This window comes from Nanorana parkeri, unplaced genomic scaffold, assembly GCF_000935625.1.
Source record: "Nanorana parkeri isolate BGI_ZX_2015 unplaced genomic scaffold, ASM93562v1 scaffold83, whole genome shotgun sequence".
Taxonomy (NCBI): Eukaryota; Metazoa; Chordata; class Amphibia; order Anura; family Dicroglossidae; genus Nanorana; species Nanorana parkeri.
Window position 1 is genome coordinate 1,518,620 of NW_017306351.1, and position 20,002 is coordinate 1,538,621.

Consider the following 20,002-nt stretch of genomic DNA (forward strand, 5'->3'; position numbering starts at 1 on the left):
AGGGCTCCAGACATTTCTTCAAAATTCTGCAGGACACATGTTTTGCCCTTGTGATGGAGGAGTGCACTTGAAGGGATTTTAGCCATACACAACATCGTTTCACAAATAAACAAAAGAAGTCACTGCCAACAGCAGTTTATTTAAACTGAGATGCAAGTAGGTAGTCTAACTATCTGCAATAAAATTCCAAAAGGTGAAAGCATGTCCAACTTGTTTGGTTGCATACTTGTCAAGGTGTGTCACTGGATTGGTTACAGTGGGCTACAGTGGGCAGAGACCAGTAAGCATTAAAATCCCCTGTAAAGGCTCTATCACTTTATCAGGGGGACCCTATAGGAATGTTTTAAATACTGTGTATAGTGGGAAGGTCTTTGCAGCCATTTGAATATTCACTTGAGGAGTAGAGTGTGAGGATTCTGAAGGGGATGAAGTGGGTTTAGAGCCTCTGAGAGCAGTTTGCTCTGTTTATTGTGCACAAATAAAAAGTCTGCATTGGATATAAGGGCCCTTGTGGACACAGAGGAGGTCTTGGCCTCATACGACATAGCTGTATAAGACTCCGATGAGGATGGCCCTATAATAATAAGAGTTCCAAGGTATGGGTTACAAGTGTTGGTTTCTTTGGGGAATACGAAGAAATCACTGAAGCAGTAGGGCAGATTGGCTGAGCTCACCCATTTGGGGCAGGACTGTCCTCTGTGCGTCTTAGAAAATATTATTATTATTATACAGGATTTATATAACGCCAACAGTTGGCGCAGCGCAAATATATTTTGCACCGCTTAGTGGTAAACAATTAGGAAAGGCCTTGCGTACTCACAAACCCAAGCAGCTGGAGCTGATGAGGTTTGCGGGTAGCCAGAGGTGACGATAGGCTGGCAGTGAAACATGGCCAGGGACAGGATGATTTAAAATGCCTTTGCAGTGTGATGGTGCTTCCAACAGGCTAAAAGGCAGGAAAAAGAACATGGATCACACATGCACAACAGTCCGTCTAACTTATGACATAATTACTCAAGTCCCGTAGCCTTAATCCTTGCCACGGCGAAACTAGCATTTGGTGGGGAATGCAACGGTTAAGAACAATTTTGCCCAGAGTTCTGCTTTAAGCATATCGAAAATAAAAACAAATATATCATATATTGCAGTTTACCAGTACTTAAAAGATATGCATTCTTTTCATTTGTGTCAGAGCACAATGAAAACCAAACAAGCAAAAGGTGCTAGTTAAAATATTTATTAAGAACAGTGTCCACAGGAGCAAGCAGAATCTTAAACAGGAACAAGCCAAGGTCAGGAGCCAGAGTGGGATACTCAGAGCAGCAGGCATGCACTAGCAAGAAGACCACACAAGGGCAAGGTCAGACTGGACTGAGTGGTATATATATATGGTGAGTGGGGTGGCATCATCACTCAGAGACAGGAAACGCCCATCTGACTCACTCAGATGATGCTCTCCTGTCTGGCCATAACAGGGAGCGTGGGAGTAGTGAGCAACGTTCCAGAGTCTGCTCAGGCAAAGAAGGAAACAGGTGAGTAAAATGGCAGCCAAGCCAGAATGCTGCAAACCAGTAAAGTCAGGGTGGAACCCTGACAATTTGTTATGATTATTATTCTTTATTTTCACCTGTGGATCCTGCCAGTAAACCACTTCCTCCCCCTCTTCTCCATAACTTAGGGGGAGTTGTAGTACTGTAATCCTTATAACTAATAAGAGTCAGCACAGACAGAGACCACAGAAAGTTATCAGTTTACAAGATTTCTGTCAGAATCAACAATTATGTTTTTTTTCACTTATTGAACAGACATAGCAAAACACTTTCAATTGTATATTTATCAGACCAAAAGGGAGCAAATAAGAGAAGTACTTTGTTAGGGTTCACATGCACTTTAAAAAACATTCAGTTAATCAGAGCATTAGGTAACTGCAGTGCTGCATATTTTGCCCTTAGCCCATTCCTTAATGTGAATACAAGCATTTATGTATGCATCTAAACATTAGTAACACGGAGCAGTAATGTGAAGAGATACCAGAAGATTCAGCTATCAATTGCCACTCTATATGAGACATCCACCCATCATTAGAAAGTACACGCACATCTTAGAATATGCTATTCAGAAAAAGAAATCACAAGCACCATTCACTAAAACAGCTGTGTACTGGCCTTTGTAACTGGAGGATTTAGAAGAAAAAGGTATTCATTTTCTCAATTGCATTAGGAAATTGCAGGTTTGAAGTACAATTTTCTCATTTATGGATTCTTTTAATTTTTATGGATATTACGCCTCAGAAATCTTTACATGTACATTACAATTGCTGCTGTTACTGCCATTGATTTCTGCTCAGAATATTGTACTGGTGCAGCCAGAAGATTTATCTTGTCTGCTGAATGTATGCTGTCCATACACAGGCATTTTTCAGCCAGTACATTGCAAAGGTAATAATACTTGCCAAAGAGAGCAGAGGAGCCATGCAAATCATTCCTGGGCAAACTGTGTGTCCAGAACTGCTAGTCTACAGCATAAAACAACACAATAATTTGAAGCCATTGAATACAGGCTACATACAGCTGCTTAAAGAAGAACTCTGGGAATTTAAAAAACAAACCCTTGCATTGGGGCTACCCCCACACTGCAAGAGGTAAGTACTTGTTTTGTCTATGGGCTCAAATAAAGCAAATATACTTACCCTCTGTCCTGCTGGGCTGGTGGGCTGGTAGGCCGGTCCCCACGGCCTATTCTTCCCCAGGCTTCACTGGTCTAAGGACCAAAGACGTCATCACATCTTATTCAGGTCTACTGACTTGCATTAGACATGAGGATACTGAGGGACATTTCACAACAAGAGTGGAGGGGGAGAGAGGTGAGTGATGACCGCTGTGAGACTGAGGATCAGGTGGGTATAGCTTTAAACAAGACGACACTTAACTCTTGCAGTGCCAGAGTAGCACCACTACAAGGGTAAGTTTTTTTAAATTCCCAGAGGCTTGTTGGACATCATTAGTGTGGTGCTTGGAAACAATCCCTGGAATTCATTATGAGTATATCAGGTAAACACAGTGATCACCTGATGATTGCTTACCTCTGAGGCTAGGAAAACTTACCAGAGGATTGAATTGTCTGCCATCTTGGAAGACCCTGTTTCTGATTAGACACAGAGTTCTCCCAAGATTTAAAGTGACACTAAACTGAGGAGTTTAAACCTTAAAAATGCATTCAAGTATGTTAATTATTAACAAAATGTAGCTTATTTAGGTATAACTCGGCTGTAGATCCTCAAATCATCACTGAATTAGTGCTGACACTGTCCTTCCTTCTGGAGGGGGGCTACTTTTGTTCCCCATGGTCCCTGTGTGTGTTGTAAAGTAGCCACCACTCCAAGCTCGCTCCCATGCTAGACTACAATCTCAATACAAATAAGTAAACTAAACATGAGATGGGGCTTTTTTGAATTTGGCCCAGAACCTTTTAAAGGTCTATGCCACAAGAAACGTGGTGCTAAGCCTTTATTAAATTCCCCCCATAGTGTTGGAAGAATACGTTTCTGATCCAGTTTTCTCTTTCCAAATCCTTACGTTTTTTCTTTACTCCTTTTTAAAATCTCTCTAGCCTCCTATTGTAACCATTTACATAATCTGTCTTTCTATTCCTCAGTCATTGCTTAGTCCTTTTCTAGATGTTATTTAATTATCTTCTATTTCCCCAATTTCTAACTTATATGGCTCCCATCAAAAAAATAAAGTGGTCAAAAGTGTGTCAGCACCCTACATATTTGGACACAATCAAGGGTTCTCTTGCATTGTGCTCCTTGTACAAGTGTTTGTTTTAAAAACAATTTGAGGAATAGACAGAGAAAAACTGGATCAGAAATGTATCCTTCACAGTCAGTAGAAAACACTATGGGGGGGGATTCAATTAAGGCTTAGCACCATGTTTCTAGTGGTATGGACCTTTAATAGTTCTGCGCCAAATTCATAAAAAGCCTTGTCACCATTCTTGGTAGCTTTACTCACACCTGCAACAGATTCAGGTAGTTCTTAATACTGCCACTTTAAGCACATGTCACTATGGCTGCAACAGATTAAAAAAGAATGACCGATAGTTTACAGATTGGAAAACTGGCGGTAATTAAAACAAACTCTGATCTGGTGTACATATGAGACACCAGTGCTTAGAAGTGGTGCATGTAAGTGCTGGAAGCTGGCATGAATCTGACAGCTTCCCCTTCATGGGTTGCTAGGACTACGAGCCGCCAAAGTCCTAGCAACCAGTTATGCATCCCCAGCCCCATTTTGCTGCCGGACAGGATATTCCCCAGACAGCAGCTAATTGTAAACAAAGGGGTTGTGGATGCTGGCTGATATCATTATCCAAAAATGGCCATATTTGGCCATTACATTGAGTGGGCCATTACATTGAGTGGGCAGAGCCTGATGGAAAATTCCCCGGCAGGTCTGCTCTGATGTTGATGTCATGACAGCAGGTAGTGTGCGAGTGTCATAGAAAATAGCAGTACCACGCTTTATCTGGAAGAGGGCAGAACAGAAACCTTGATATTTCAAGATAGCTGTAGGACAGGAGTAAATTTCACATATCCAAGCCATAAAACCGGAACCATATCCCCATTTCTCTAATGTTGACATAAGGTATGGCCAAGAGATGGAATCAAAGTCCTTATTCATATCTAGGGAGAGTAGGAACATCTCTATTTTCCGTTGAAGAGCCAGATGACACAGTGAGAAAATCTTATGTATGTTTTCCCCAGCTTGTCTTAGGCCCCATTCACACCTAGGCGTATTGTAATATGCGCGTCTGTCGCGCGACCCTCACGCAATTTTTTTACCGCGATTCGCGGTTAAAAAAGTTGCGCGACCGTTGCGCGATTCCAAAGGCTACTTAGCAGTATCCAAATGGGAAACGCCCTACAAAACGGCCCAAAGTAGTCCCGGGACCTTTTCAGGCGTGGGCCGTTTTGTAGGGCGTTAGGGACGGGCAGAAATACGGCGAGGTGGGAACGAGGGCATTGACTACAATGCAATTTATATTTTTGACCGTTTTGTAGAGCGTTCGTCGAGCGTAGAACGCCCTACAAAACGGTCAGGTGTGAACGCAGCCTTAGGGGCACAAAACCCACTTGTTCGCTATGAAATAATTTACCTAAGAAATTATTAATTCTGGTGGCCAATACTTTCGTCAGAAGTTTCACATCAACATTGTAATAAAGATTTTTGAGCAGAAGTCATAAAATAAGATGATACTAAATAATATAAGAAAGAGTGAGATGAAATAGAGGCCAAATTAGTTCAATTAGTGTGAAGCAGCAGAAACAAAGGTTCTGTATATGCCATGATAGGTTTATGGAGGTTGCTTTCTCACCTGAACTCATTCCCTCCATTGAAGATATTTGTAGTCTTGGAAGGCACACATGAATCACTGACGTCTTATTCCACAGTGTCAGTTGTTGCTAAGAAACCATTTATGTTGATGTTGTTATGGTGAACAAAAGCTTTATGTTGCCATGTTCCTGTATCGCCTGTAGGTGGTGCTGTCACATAGCAATAGAATGCACAATCATTAATCAAAATGGTAATGCAGTCCTGGAAGATTGTTTGGGGAATTGCAACCCTGAGGTCTATTAAAAGTGCAGTCAATTTTAATAAAATGTTTTTTTTTCTTTATTTACCTTGTATACTGTGAAAATCATTTTCAACATGCGCAAAGTAAATAGGAGACAAACATGGGGCTGCTATGGCTGATATCCTACCGGCAATGCTAGTTGCCTGGCTTTAAGGCTCATTAGAATGGGCTGCCTACTGCAGCTACATCACACTGAAAGAAGTGTGTCCACCTTTTTTAAAAATCACATTGAACCACATTGCGTGGTAATAGGTTACCATGTGATGTGTGCGTTACAACACACATCTGATGGCTAGGTGTGTTGGGGTGCCATTAAGAAATAAGTAGGGCTGTTCCGATACCATTTTTTAAGACCAAGTCCAAGTACTTTCCCTCAGGGACTTGCCGATACCAATTACCGATACTTTTCCTTAAAGGGACATGTGACATTTTTTTCTAAAACAATACAGACTAATGATTTTAGGGCAGATTTAGTATAATTATGAAGAACTGTAGCTCAATCCATGATTATTCAGAAAAGGAGAATGACAACCAGTAAAAGAGGAATACACATCCCATCAATCCATGATTATATAGCAATGGAGAATGGTAACCAGCGATAGAGGACTACAAATCTCAGCAATCGATGATTAATTAGCAATGGAGAATGGCAACCAGCAATCATGGTCCTCTATAGCCAGTTGCCATTCTCTATTGCTGTATCATCACTGATACAGCAATGGAGAATGGCAACCAGCAATGCAGATGCCATCAATCAATCATTAAACAGCAATCAGACTTTAGAATCGGGGCATTTTCATGAGTAAAAGTCCTAGCGAAAATGCCCTGTATCAGCCCTGATACCGATAATAGTAGGAAACTACTAGTATCGGGACATCCCTAGAAATGTAAACAGGATCACGTTACTTCACACACTCATTGCATAGATGTGAACAGAGCCTTAATCATTCCCTACACTGTCCAAAATGAAAATATTTTGGTTGTATCTACACTATTATCTATCATGTGTGCTTGATTGCTGTGTCATAGTAAGAAAAGAAATGAGAAATATTAGTTGAATGAAAAAATTGTAAATATGATTAAAAAAACATAAAGGTATGTCCATGGCTTTGGGGTAAAAAAAAATCCTTTTTAATTCAATATATGAGAATTGATATGACAGAACACAACACTGCTAGGAAACATTACTCTGTCATATATGTCATTGTGAAGCAGGTTCAGAATGTTATTGTGCCAGAATAGGGGAGGAAAGGCTCACAAGGAATTCAGAGGCTTAGCATATTCCATAACAGGCTCTGCAGCATTGGGCTATTCACTTACTGCTGTTCAGCCCCTATGAGAATGAGCAAGTGAGCTGCCGGAGCTCCGGCTCAGCCGATCCAGATGTTGGAACTCCTTCTGCACTTCGGCTCAGCCGATGTACGGCTGATTTTAGCCGATCTACAGCTGAAATCAGCCGTACAAGGCTGAAGTGAATACGGCTGAAGTGAGCGTGCCGCTCACTTCACTTTGGCTCGGTTATTCACTCACTTATAACCCCCTTAATATCAAAATTCGCCTCCAAATAAAGCCTGACTGACTAGCACTGCTGGCCCTGCCATTGTCCTGTTCTACATTGAATCACAGAAAATAAATATACATACAGATCTGAGGTACTTTATTTTAAAAGCTTGGAAAAAAAAGTCAGAATTTTTGTTTAATTTGCCATAAAGTGAAAGTGAATCCTTACTGGTTGCTCTTGGAAACATTCTCAAATTCAGCTCACTTTCCAGTTCAGCCAAGTTGTCCTAGATTGTTGAGTTCTCCTATTGTTCACTTCCTCTGTCTTCTCCAAACTCTTCACCCATTAGTGAATAACCCTGTCAGAATGTATATGCCAAAAGTGATTGGTATGCCTAGAATAGTTTTTTTCACAATTATTTTTCTTTTTATACTGGCTTTTTAAAAGAGCAAACAAGATACTTAGAAGATAAAATAAAGGTTGTAGTGCACAATATCACTTTTGGTTGTCTTTTCATAGACATCTGTACATTAGACTGAAAAGTGGGACAACTGAGCAGGAAAGAGGGGCAGAGGGATTTGATTCTAAAATGGGGACAGTTGGGAGCCATGCGATATAGAAGAAAAAGTGGTGTTTACACTTCTGAACTTGGAAGTAATACAATATGTAATGGGGTGACTAATGCTGTAGGAACATGTCCAAAAATTCATGGGAGTAAAAAACAAACAAATGAATAACCATATGTAAAGGTGTGTCCGGCAGAGCAGGGTAAGAGCTAGGCAGATACACACCAATTTCCCTCCCTCTTCTCTTCTTGATTGTATAATCTATTGACTCCAGATTATGTGTGGGAGTAATATGTGACTAGACAGTTTAGCCCTTAGATACAACAGCAAAATTGCCTTGGATAAATTAATATGCGTTTATTTAGGACAGCATGAACAGACTTTTTGCTGTAATAGGTCACAATGAATAATAGGTATATAATAGTAATAAAATGTAATGGTAATAATAGTATTCACTATAAAATCCTTTTCTCTGCATTCATTGAAGGACACAGCAAAGATCTTGCTCTCTGTACTGATGAGTTATACTGCCACTTGCAGGAGTAAGATGCTAGGCACATAAAAGAAGCTCAACTCTGGGGCGCAGCTCCTGCTGGTGGCCACACCCCATCGAAGGCAGTTCAATTAGTCACAATGCAGTAGAACTAAGGCACAAAAAGACCCAAAGAAGGGAGTTTGCTGTTTCCTCTTTCCTTCATTGAAGTACACACCGGAGCACCGTGCCAAGGTGCTAGGTGTCATCCTTAACTAGGACCTCACCTTTCTTCCCCACATCCAATTCAGATCCTGCCGTCTTCCCCTTCGTCACATCTCCAAAATGCGCCCCTTCCTCACCAATGAAACCACAAAGCTGTTCATCCACTCACTTTTTATCTCTCGTCTCGACTATTGTAACTCCCTCCTCATTGGCCTACCTCTACATAGATTATCCCCCCTTCAGTCTATCATTAATGCTGCTGCCAGACTTACCCACCTAACCAACCGCTCAGTATCCGCAACCCCCCTCTGCCGATCCCTGCACTGGCTTCCAATCGCCCAAAGGATAACATTCTAAATACAAACCACTTCACAACTCTGCCATCACCAACAATCGTTTGCAGGCTGCTGTCATCACAAGGCCACTGGGAAGTATTTCTCACAAAACATGCAAAACAAACAGACATGGTAATCACTTGTAATCACTGAATGAATGGTACAAGGCAGACCCCACACAAAGCTGCCTTACTATATGACGCGTTTCTGGGAATATACCCCCTTCCTCAGAGCTTACAACTCTGCCCTAAGTTACATCTCCAACATTGTCTCAAACTATCACCCTAACCGTCCCATACGCTCCTCCCAAGACCTCCTGCTCACTAGCTTGATGTTAAAAAGGCTTATGATATGCTTACCACATGGGCAGAATGAGTTGTAACCAGTAAAGGTGGAGATTGTCGTATAAGAGCATAGGCCTGAACAATAACTTGTGTGACCCAACAAAATATGTTATTCGTAGAAGTCGCTAATCATTTCCATGGGCCGTCAGTAATCACAAAAACAGAATCTAATTTATGGAAAGATTCAGTAGTAGACAAATAAACTTGCACCGCCCAACTTCATCCAGTTAGTGAAGCAATATTTCTTTAGGATGCGTCGAACGAGGGCAAAGTGAGGGTAGAACAATATCCTCATTTAAATAGAAATCAGATACTACCTTGAGAAGAAATAAATATCTAGGACGAAGAACAACCTTATCTTTATGTACAATCAAAAAAGGAGGTTTACAACCTAAGGCAGCTAATTCCAAAACTCTCTGAGCAAACGTAATGGCAATGAAAAAGGACACCTTCTGTAACACAGATAATAAAATTACTTCACAAATACTCTCTAAAGGAAAATGCTGTAAGACCAAGAGAACTAAATATAAGTCCCATGAAGGCAAAGGAAACTTGACTGGAGAAGAAACATGTAAAATGCCTTGAAAGAGGGTACGAACCAAGGAATTCAAGGCTAACAGATGCTGGGAAAAAATTGCTAATGCCAAGGCATCCGACACATCCCGACACAAAATTATGCACTTTCTGATTCAGTCAAGAGGCCAGAAGATGCACATCTGGAGTTCCCCATTTCTGACAAATCTGAAGAAAAACGTTCTTATGATCTAAGCCTTTACAAATTCGATAATCCGCCTGCCAATTATCTACTCCTGGAATATAAACAGTAGACAAAGCCGGTACACATCTTTTCACCCAACACAGGATGTGAGACAGTTCCTGTGCTGCTGCTAGGCTCCTCACACCTCCTTAAAGGAGAACTATGAGGTGAGTGCTTTTCACTCACCTCATAGTTCTAGCCGACCTGTGACAATGAGACTGTCACAGGTCGGCGCAGTAGATACAGTATACTGGCGTTCGCTCACTTCTCGAGCCTGTCATAGCTCCCCTGCCGTGACAGGGGAGGGGCTGGATTCCCTCCTCCCCGCTCCGATCCTCCAGCGCTACAAGCGATCCGGCGTCTGCACAGCTGCCGGATCGTTTGTACCATGCGGCATGATAAACATTTGCGCTGAAACCGTGCGACATAAAAAATTGCAACTAGCAGTTTTTTATTCTACAGAGCCTCTGCTTCAAGAACATGTATCATTTTTTGGAGGTCTGAAGCAGTTTTCTAGCCAAAAATGTGTATTTTATCATGTGTGCGCAAATAGTAAGAAAATGCCCCAGACAGCAAGTGGTTAAAACACATGCACCTAGGAGGGTTCTCCTGCAGTGAATGTTTGTTGAATGTCAGATTAAAAAAATATGACCCCTGTAGTCTTCACCTGCCTTGTAAAGGCACGGTCCGGGCTTTTAGTGTGTTTCTGTACCTTTATGGAAGACGGAGCTGACTGTAGGTGAGCCTGTTCTTAGTTTGTGCAATGCAGTGGCGTAACAACCGGGGGGGCAGGGGGGGCACTTGCCCCGGGCGCATGGCTGAGGGGGGGCGCCGTCACGACCCCCGCTAAACGAAGCCATGGCTCCCTCTACAATGCTATACTGTATATGTCGGATAGTTGGGAAATCAGATAGTTTTGAGTTAGAGACCACACTTTTCAGCGGTGCCTCAATGTGGCATCAACATGCATTTGCAAAAGTATGCAACAAAAACTCTTATTTTCAACCTAGAATTAGCTAATACAGTTTAGTTCGGTTTCTTCTTGAAATTGTGCCAGCGACCTTATGGCTTTGGATAACTTAACAGCATACCTCCCAATTGTCTCTTATTTGGAGGGACTGTCCCTCATTTGGAACCAAATCTCTCTGTCCCTCTTTTTGGTCTGATGTAGAGATATCTATGAAAAGGTTCTATTTTAGCTCCAAAAGTGTTATTATGCATTTAAACCGTCATCCTGTCCCTTAAATATCTTGTTTTTATTTTGAAAAGCCAATATAAAGTAATAATGAAAACAAACAATTCTGGGCTTAACCAATCATTTTTGGCATATAAATTCTTGATTTGCATAACAGGGGGAGTTGTCTAAATACATTGTGTCGGAAGGTGTCCCTCTTTCTCATCTCAAAAAGTTGGGAGGTATGTATACAGTAACAGACACATCTCAGTCTTCAACATTAAACAATTTTACTTGTTTATTTCTCTATGTACCAACTAAATTTTTTTTTTCTGGAACTGCTATTGTCTGCTGTTCCCAGACTTCTGTACTCTAAAGGTTTCTATCAAAAACACAATTTGCTGGACTTTGTTTAGTAATTAGCGTTAGCAAAGTCTGCCAATGGTCAAAAAAAAGTCAAGCCAAGGCAAACACACACTATGGTAAGGTGTTAGTGCGGAGTGAAGTTTTTGTCCTTTGTCCTTTTGCCATTTTTTATTTAGAAAAATATTGCACTTATTTACTCCCCCGTGTACTTGTATCATAACATCACTTTTGAACATTTTAACACTCAGATGCTTTGCATTCTATTGTAGAGCCTCCATTCCATAATGGAAAATTACACAGCCGGAAAATTGTAAAAACTTTATACAGTAAACTCCCCTGTTATCTGGCATTCATGGGGATTGGTGGTTTATGGATAACTGTAGTTTCTGGTTGCTTGAGAGTTACTATTAAAAATAGGTCTAACTAATGCCATACCCCATACTATACCATACCATAACAAACTCTGTATTGACTTCATATTAATATTGAAATACAGTACTTAAAAGCAAATTAAGACAAATAGACACACGTAACTTAATGTTATAGACGGTTAACAAACCAATATAAAATTCCTTTGTTAGCACTGCACAACTCATCTTTATAAAGCCTCTTGCATATTTCCATCTCCTGCTTAACGCTAAGCACTATCCATTTACACTTACTTGGGACTGGGTTTGCCATACTGTATTTGGAGTTGGGTGAGAACACAAAATTTTCAGTACAGTTCAGTACTGTAATACAGGTGCTGTCATTCAGGTGCTGTAATAATGCTGTAATACGGCTGCTGTAATACAGGTGCTGTAATAGTGCTGTAATACGGGGTGCTGTAATACGGGGTGCTGTAATACAGGTGCTGTAATACAGGTGCTGTAATACAGGTGCTGTAATACAGGTGCTGTAATACAGGTGCTGTAATACAGGTGCTGTAATACGGGTGCTGTAATACGGGTGCTGAAATACCGGCGCTCTAATACTGCACTGTATTGTAGATCCCAGCTGACCCGAGGAAACAGAGTAAACAGAAGATTTCTTACAGGGTAATACAATGCTGTATCTGTACAGTGCCAGCAGAAATCACACTTTTCGGCCCTGCTCCCCTACCCTATTCACCCCCCCATGCTGCAAAGCCCACTCTCCCTCTCCAACAAGGTCGCAGAGGATCGGCATGCTTCATAACAGTGAGTGCAGAGCGATGGATTTTTTTTAAAACAGTTGGGTGAATACCGGTCATCAGGGAGTTTACCGTATCAAGGTCTTCTAATTCATAGTCGAGACATTACTAGGATTGTTAAAGCCTTGGGGTACCCTCAGAGCCGGCGCTACCTTACAAGCAAGACAAGCGGCTGCTTGAGAGCACCGGTGGGGGGGCTGAAAGATGCGGACTGGGAGGGGGGCTTCTTTAAGATGGCTGCGGCGGCGATCACACTCTCTCCTACTGGCGGCTGCAGCTTTAAAATGCAGGCACTCAGAGAGGCGGCTCTGATCACACCTGTCAACGCTCCCTCTCTCTCCTCCCGGCCGCTCTGAAGCGAGGAGGAGTGAGAGGGAGTGCTGACAGGTGTGATCAGAGCCGCCTCTGAGTGGCCGCTTCGTGGAGCTGAAGCTGCAGCGGCTGAGAGGAGAGAGAGGAGCGCAGAGAGGGGTGATCAGAGCCGCCTCTCTGAGTGCCCGCTTCGTGGAGCTGAAGCTGCAGCGGCCGGGAGGAGAGAGAGGGAGCGCAGAGAGGTGTGATCAGAGCAGTCTTAAAGAGCACGTTATTAATCTAAGTGCCCCACTCAATATGGCCGCAATCGACGGGCATACTGAGTGAGGCAACTCAGATTAAAAACGTCCGAAGGATGTGGACAGGGAGGGGGGCCTCTTTAAGACGGCTCTGACTTTAAGACTGCTGGGCCGCGATGAGAAGAGAACAAGAAGCTCAACTGCCATCGTCTTTGCCCACTTGGATCGGGCTCCTTGGCGGCCACAGGAGTTTCCTCCACCCACCTCAGCTGCCACTGGTGGGAGAGGAAGACTGCCGAACTGCAGTTGGCTGGCTTCTGCTGCGTGGGAGAGAGAGCACCTGGAGCCGGCTGGACGTGTAGGAAACCTAGCTGCTCCCCCACCATCACCAGGAGAAGAAGAAGTCAAAGCAACTGTAAGTCCCTGTACTTTCTTTGAGACCTCTGCACTGCGTTACATACTAACTGCAGACCTCTGCACTGTGTACTGAACTCTGTACTGTGTGTCACACCCTGACCTCTGTACTGTGGGTCACACCCTGACCTCTGTACTCTGCATCACACCCTGACCTCAAGAGGTGAGCACCGTTCTCATTGGTGGATATGATTAAATTGTGATAACAGTGGGAGAGGCTGAAAGGCTTGGTTACATATAACCTTGGTCTATACGCTGTATGGAACACATATGCCACAGTACTTTACACCAACAAAATCTGCTTTAATTATTGTGCCACAAGCAACAATTTAGCAGAATCACAAACCTCAGCTCAGTATTTTTTTTAAAAATTTAACACATTAAAATTACACAGAATATAAAGTGAACATGTTGCCTGAGCCTACTCTAGCGAAAACCATTACTAAAATATTCAGGGACTACAAAACAATCAGCAGCAGTTAAGACAGTGAATACTTTGATGAGAAGTATGTAATGTACAATACTTCATATAGCGTGCAGGGATCAGTGCTATCTAACACAGAGAGTGCAAAGGTATTGTCCATGTAACACACAGAACTCAGGAGTCAGATGGATGTAGTGTGTGGTACAGAGTGTAGGGGCCAGAAGTATGTAACATACAGCCCAGAGTACAGAGTGCAGCGATTAAGAGTATGTAAAGTACAGAGTGCAGCAACCATATGTGTGTAACATACAGCACATCAAACACAAAATACATTAAGGGTAATTTATCAAAACTCCTCAGTAAAAATCTCTCTCACCAATCCCCTTTTACTAGTGTAGTGCTTACCCCCCATTGGAGCCGCTGGAATACCAGGGTCATCTATAGCCTGTCTAGGGGATTTTGGTAACCAGCTGCCCAGTGGTGGACCTAAGGAACAAAGTGCCCTGGTGCAAGATTTTTTTTTTCCCCCCAACACCCCTCACCCCCCAAAAACCCCCACAAACACAGCGCTCTCCTCCCGCATCACTCGGCCGGCTGTCACTTTCTCTCCTCCCCGCTGGGACACAGAGCAGCGCCCAGTGGGGAGGAAAGAAAGCAGGGAAGGCCCACACCGGCGGTAGTTCCGCCACTACAGCTGCCCCATTAGCATTAACCACTCACTTCTAGTGTCCCAACAAAGCTGAGATCTAGGCCAAAAGTATGATGCTGAAGAATTTTATTAACATATCCACACTGAGAGACAGGGTATAGAGCTTAGGACATCCATTAGAAATATAGACAGACTCCAGACTCACTGGTCCCTTTAAAAAATTCAGTGTAGATTCATTAGGAGCAGGGTGGGATTAGGGTTGGCACCTTTTACTCAAGCGAAATCTGAACACATTTTTTGGGGAGAATGAGTCGTGGCTTATTCATATGTAAATAGGCCCACTCATTCATGTGTAAATATCATAGTTGAGACTATTTTCAGTGGGGGGCCAGTAGCCTAATTTTATTTTTGGTTGCTCCTGTCTGCCTGACATCTTGTGTCCATGTTTCTGCTACCATGAAACCCAGACACAGCATTCAAAACCTGGACTGGCCGGGTGAATCCTGGACAGGTGGCAACCCTAGGTGGAATAGGGATTGGCACAGATCTTCAGTAGGAGAGACATCAGACTTGCTCCTGAGGTCCAGTCCATTTCAGGCTCCTCCAGAAGCCATCATCTTCCCTGGTTTTCCTCCTCAATCAGTAGCCAATGCCTCCTCCGAGCTTGAGGCCTAACAAAACATTTTCAACACGCATTTCACACCCCTAGCCTAGCCCAGGGGCAGGTTGGACAGCACCCAGCCCTGTCTGGACTCTAGGCTATCCCAGGCTAGACTGAGCAAATGGCAATTCCTCTAAGTATATATGCCCTGTACCAGCATGCAGCACTGGCTATGAGGGCCCCTGCGATTGGCTGATGGACTGTACACACCCTTATACTGTCCCCCATTGGTTGTCTTACACTGCAGCAGAGACACACTCCACTCAGGCAAGTACAATCAATGCTAGAACACCAGGAATTAACCAGATAAATGCCAACTATAATTCAGCCAGAGTGACTACAGCATTGGCAATCACTACATTTCTAGTATCCACTCCAATAAAACCCTAAGCAAAAATGTCCCCTCTCACAAATCTCCCTACTCCACAATAAAAATATTTTCCCTTTTTCCCTTCCCCTGGTGGCTGGGCCTATTGATACCCATGCTGTATACACCACTAGATTATTTGTACCACTGTGCTCTATGTAAATGTCACTGATTTGAATGCTATCCCCATTGGGTTACCTGTGTATTCCACTGGGAATAATATTGTCACTACTATTATTCATCCACCAATATTTTAGGTACTGTATGTCTCTAATTAACACTGTTGGCTACATGTCCTGCTGCAGACCACTATTTTGTGCACACCTCTTACAATTGTATTCTTTACTCTGGAACCTTAACCCCCAACCCTTAGGGCTGGTTCACACTATAACACGCTGAAAGCATGGTGCCCATGGGTTTAGAGTAGGGATGCACCGATACCAAGTACAGTACTCGATACAAATACAAGTAAATGTACCGATACTTTTCGAGCTCCAAGACTAGACTAGAGAAAAATAAAAAAATTAGGAGGCAGCTGTCATTTGTAAGGAGCACACGGAGCTCCTGGGATTTGTACATCTCTGTTTTAATGTGTGATTTTGTTTTTATAAATATAAATAAAGGGATGCACAGATACCAGTTTTGCGAGTACGAGTACTGGTACTTGCCGAGTACTTACAAGTACGAGTACTGATACATTTTTGTTTATTGTCATGTGACAGTTTTTCTAAAACAATACAGACTAATGATTTCAGGACAGTGGTGGAGCACCAGCGCCAGGTCACAGCTGCAACCACTGCAACCCTGGTAGTTCTCGTGAAAATGCCAAGTATCGGCACTGGTACTCGAAAAGTATCGGTGCATCCCTAGTTTAGAGCATGCTTTCGCACAGTGCAATGCATTGCCAGGAGGTGTGTTGAGGTGCCATTTAAATGAATGGCAATGCAACACACTAGCGCACCTAACAAATAGTGCTTTGTAATAGAATGCACTAAACACACGATTACCATGCTTGTAGCGCAACGTTATGTTGTGAACCGGCCCCTAATCCTAACTTAATCTTTGTCACAAAATTAACCCTTACAATTCTGAAAATACCTTAATACACACTAAAAGAATATGTGCTAAAAACACACAGAACCCTTAGATCTAACAGTGTTGACATTGTACTACAATAAACTGATTAACATACTTGGGGACTTTTAGAAATAAGTGATCCTGAGATTCCTTGACAGTGGGACTGAGGGACAATAAAACAGGCAACTATAACAATATGCAGCCTAAAAACAGGCCATAGTGACAATACGCAGGCAAAAAAACTGTGAATCGTGACACATACTCAGACAATAATAATAAGTTATAATATTGAAAATAAAAATTACAATAACTGGACCTCTGTTTGCCCCTCTACCTTTGTAATTTTTTTATTCTGTTCGTCCAGTCTTGCGAACCAGGTACACCTAACAGGCAGTGCAGCTAGGTTTGTGGCCTCCATGCAGATTACTTCTCAGATTACTTCTCAGTTAAAGGAGAACTATGGGGTCAGTGTTTTTCCCCATAGTATTCCTTAGGGTAACGGGAGGACACAAACTAGCGTCCTAAGCTCAGTATACCGCGAGCTGTACTGAGACGCCGCAGCGGATCCCGACATCGACGTCGAGATCCGCCCAGCCTATCTAGAGGCAGAGCCAGCTGTACCCGCCCTCTCCCCGCTCCGATCTGCCAGCGCTGACTGGCGGAATCCAGCCCCTCCCTCTGTCACGGCAGAGAGCCGTGACAGGATCGAGAGGCGAGCGAACCCGGTATGTGTTCGCTCACCTCCCGATCTACTGAGCCGACCTGTGACAGTCTCATTGTCACAGGTCGGCTAGAACTATGAGGTGAGTGGAAATCACTCATCTCATAGTTCTCCTTTAAGCATAAGCCTGATCAAGACTTACCCACAGGACCAGACAGAAGAGTCAGAGAGGTGCTCAAAAGTGGCTACTAGTGGCTACTAAGCATTTTACTGGGGATAGTGAGGGTACCAACATAAATATCCCCAGGCAATAGTTACTGTCTGTGAGTAATTGTACAAAAGAGAACCCATAACCAACCCACAGATATTAAAAATACCATTCCCTTAAGCTAGTAATTAGCTCGGATTTCCAATAATGCAGGTGTAAATATGTGCAGCATTTATAAGAAAGGCATGTAAATTATTAATGTGTAAATTACATGATGAATGATTCAGATTCACTGACACAACATTCTGCAGGGCCCTAGGTCCTAGATTCTATATTTAGGTGAATGTTAGCTGATTACACCGTATTTAGTGAACAGCTCATTTTATAACATTATCCTGATGTTCCAGTAGAACAGAATTCTTCTCTAATTGCAGTGCACATGTGTTCCAATACTCTGCAACAAGCCACAGTGTTTTGTACATTTTCTAACATGTCCAGATTATTATGACCACCTGATGCTTGTAGGCAAATTAGCTAAAATTAGCTATAATTTTGCGCTGAAGTTGCTAGAGGGCCAGACCATTATAAATAGGGAAGCAGGTTGTTTACCGCAACAGTAGAAGTGATTTTTATCTGAAGATATGGGTAAACAACGCGATTTATACAGCCTTTGAACGTGGGATGATTGTTGGGGATCAAGCCATGGAGCGAGTATCAGCAAAACAGCAGAATTCGTTAAATGTTCAAGAGCAACTGTTGTTAAAGTGTTTAAAGACTGGACTGTCAGCCGAAAATCTGGGTCTAAACGTGCAAATTGTGGCCGTCAGCGACTAGTCAATGTTAGGGCAGAACGGAAAGTGGCAAGACTGGTACAAGACAACAGAATGGCAACAGTGCAGTGTCAGATTCCTCGCATCACCTTTCAACATCTCGTGGAGTCACGAGGCGGCCCAACGAAGTCATCTCGTGGCCCAACAAAGTACTGATGGGGTGGTCATAACAATCTGGCCACTCAGTGTATATATATATATAAATACACATACACACACTATATTGCCAAAAGTATTGGGACACCCCTCCAAATCATTGGATTCAGGTGTTCCAATCACCTTCATGGCCACAGGTGTATAAAGTCAAGCACCTAGGCATGCAGACTGTTTCTACAAACATTTGTGAAAGAATGAGTCGCTCTCAGGAGCTCAATGAATTCAAGCGTGGTAGCGTGATAGGTTGCCACCTGTGCAATAAGTCCATCCGTGAAATTTCCCTGCTACTAAATATTCCAGGGTCAACTGTTAGTGGTATTATAACAAAGTGGAAGCAACTGGGAACAACGGTAACTCAGCCACAAAGTGGTAGGCCACGTAAAATGACAGAACGGAGTCAGCGCATGCTGAAGTGCACAGTGCACAGAAGCACCGAACTGTCTGCAGAGTCAATAGCTACACACCTCCAAACTTTATGTGGCCTTCACATTGGCACAACACCAGTGTGTAAAGAGCTTCATGGAATGGGTTTCCATGGCCGAGCAGCTGCATCTAAGCCTTACATCACCAGGTACAATGCAAAGCGTCAGATGCAGTGGTTTAAAGCACGCCGCCACTGGACTCTAGAGAAGTGGAGACGTGTTCTCTGGATTTGGCGGTTTCCAGGAGAACGGTACTTGCCTGCTTGACTGCATTGTGCCAAATGTAAAGTTTGGTGGAGGGGGGATGTTTTTCAGGGGTTGGGCTTAGCCCCTTAGTTCCAGTGAAGGGAAATCTTAAGGCATCCGAATTACAGCTAAAACGAATACAAACGAATCGAAATTCGGACGAAATTTCGGAGATTCAGATGCATCCGAATTCCGAATTACAGCTATAACGAATGCAAACGGATCCGAATTCCCGATTTCCCGAAATTCGTTAGCGGTAGTCCGGTCGAAATTTTGTTTATTGGACGAAATTTCGTTAGCAGCAAAGTGACATTAGGAAAAAAAAATGTTTTTTTTTACAGTCTGCAGAAGATGAAAAAAAAAAGCGTGGATTACAACGATGGAGCCATTTTTATTTTTATTTTAAATTAAAGGAATAGTCAAAAATTGAGACTGTTTTATTATCCAATTAAAGGATTTTATCTAAAAGTCTGGACTTTTTAATAACTATTTGATTTAACCCTTCTCTCATCTGGGGGCACCCTTATGTAAAGGGGTATCCCGATGCAAATAAGCCCCCACAACCACTGGGTCAGGCTTGTCCCCATCGGCACGGGGCACCCTCCCAATGCCGAGGGCACGTGGCCAGGTAAGGCGCAGGGAGGGGGGAAGCAGCTCGATCACCCCCCCCCTTTCCTCCCTGCCGGGCCAGTGCTCGGATCAAGGGTCTGGTAGGACTGTTAGGGGGACCCCACGTTTTTTCCCCCCATTTTTGGGGGCTGGGGTTCCCCCTTAAAATTTTGGGGAGA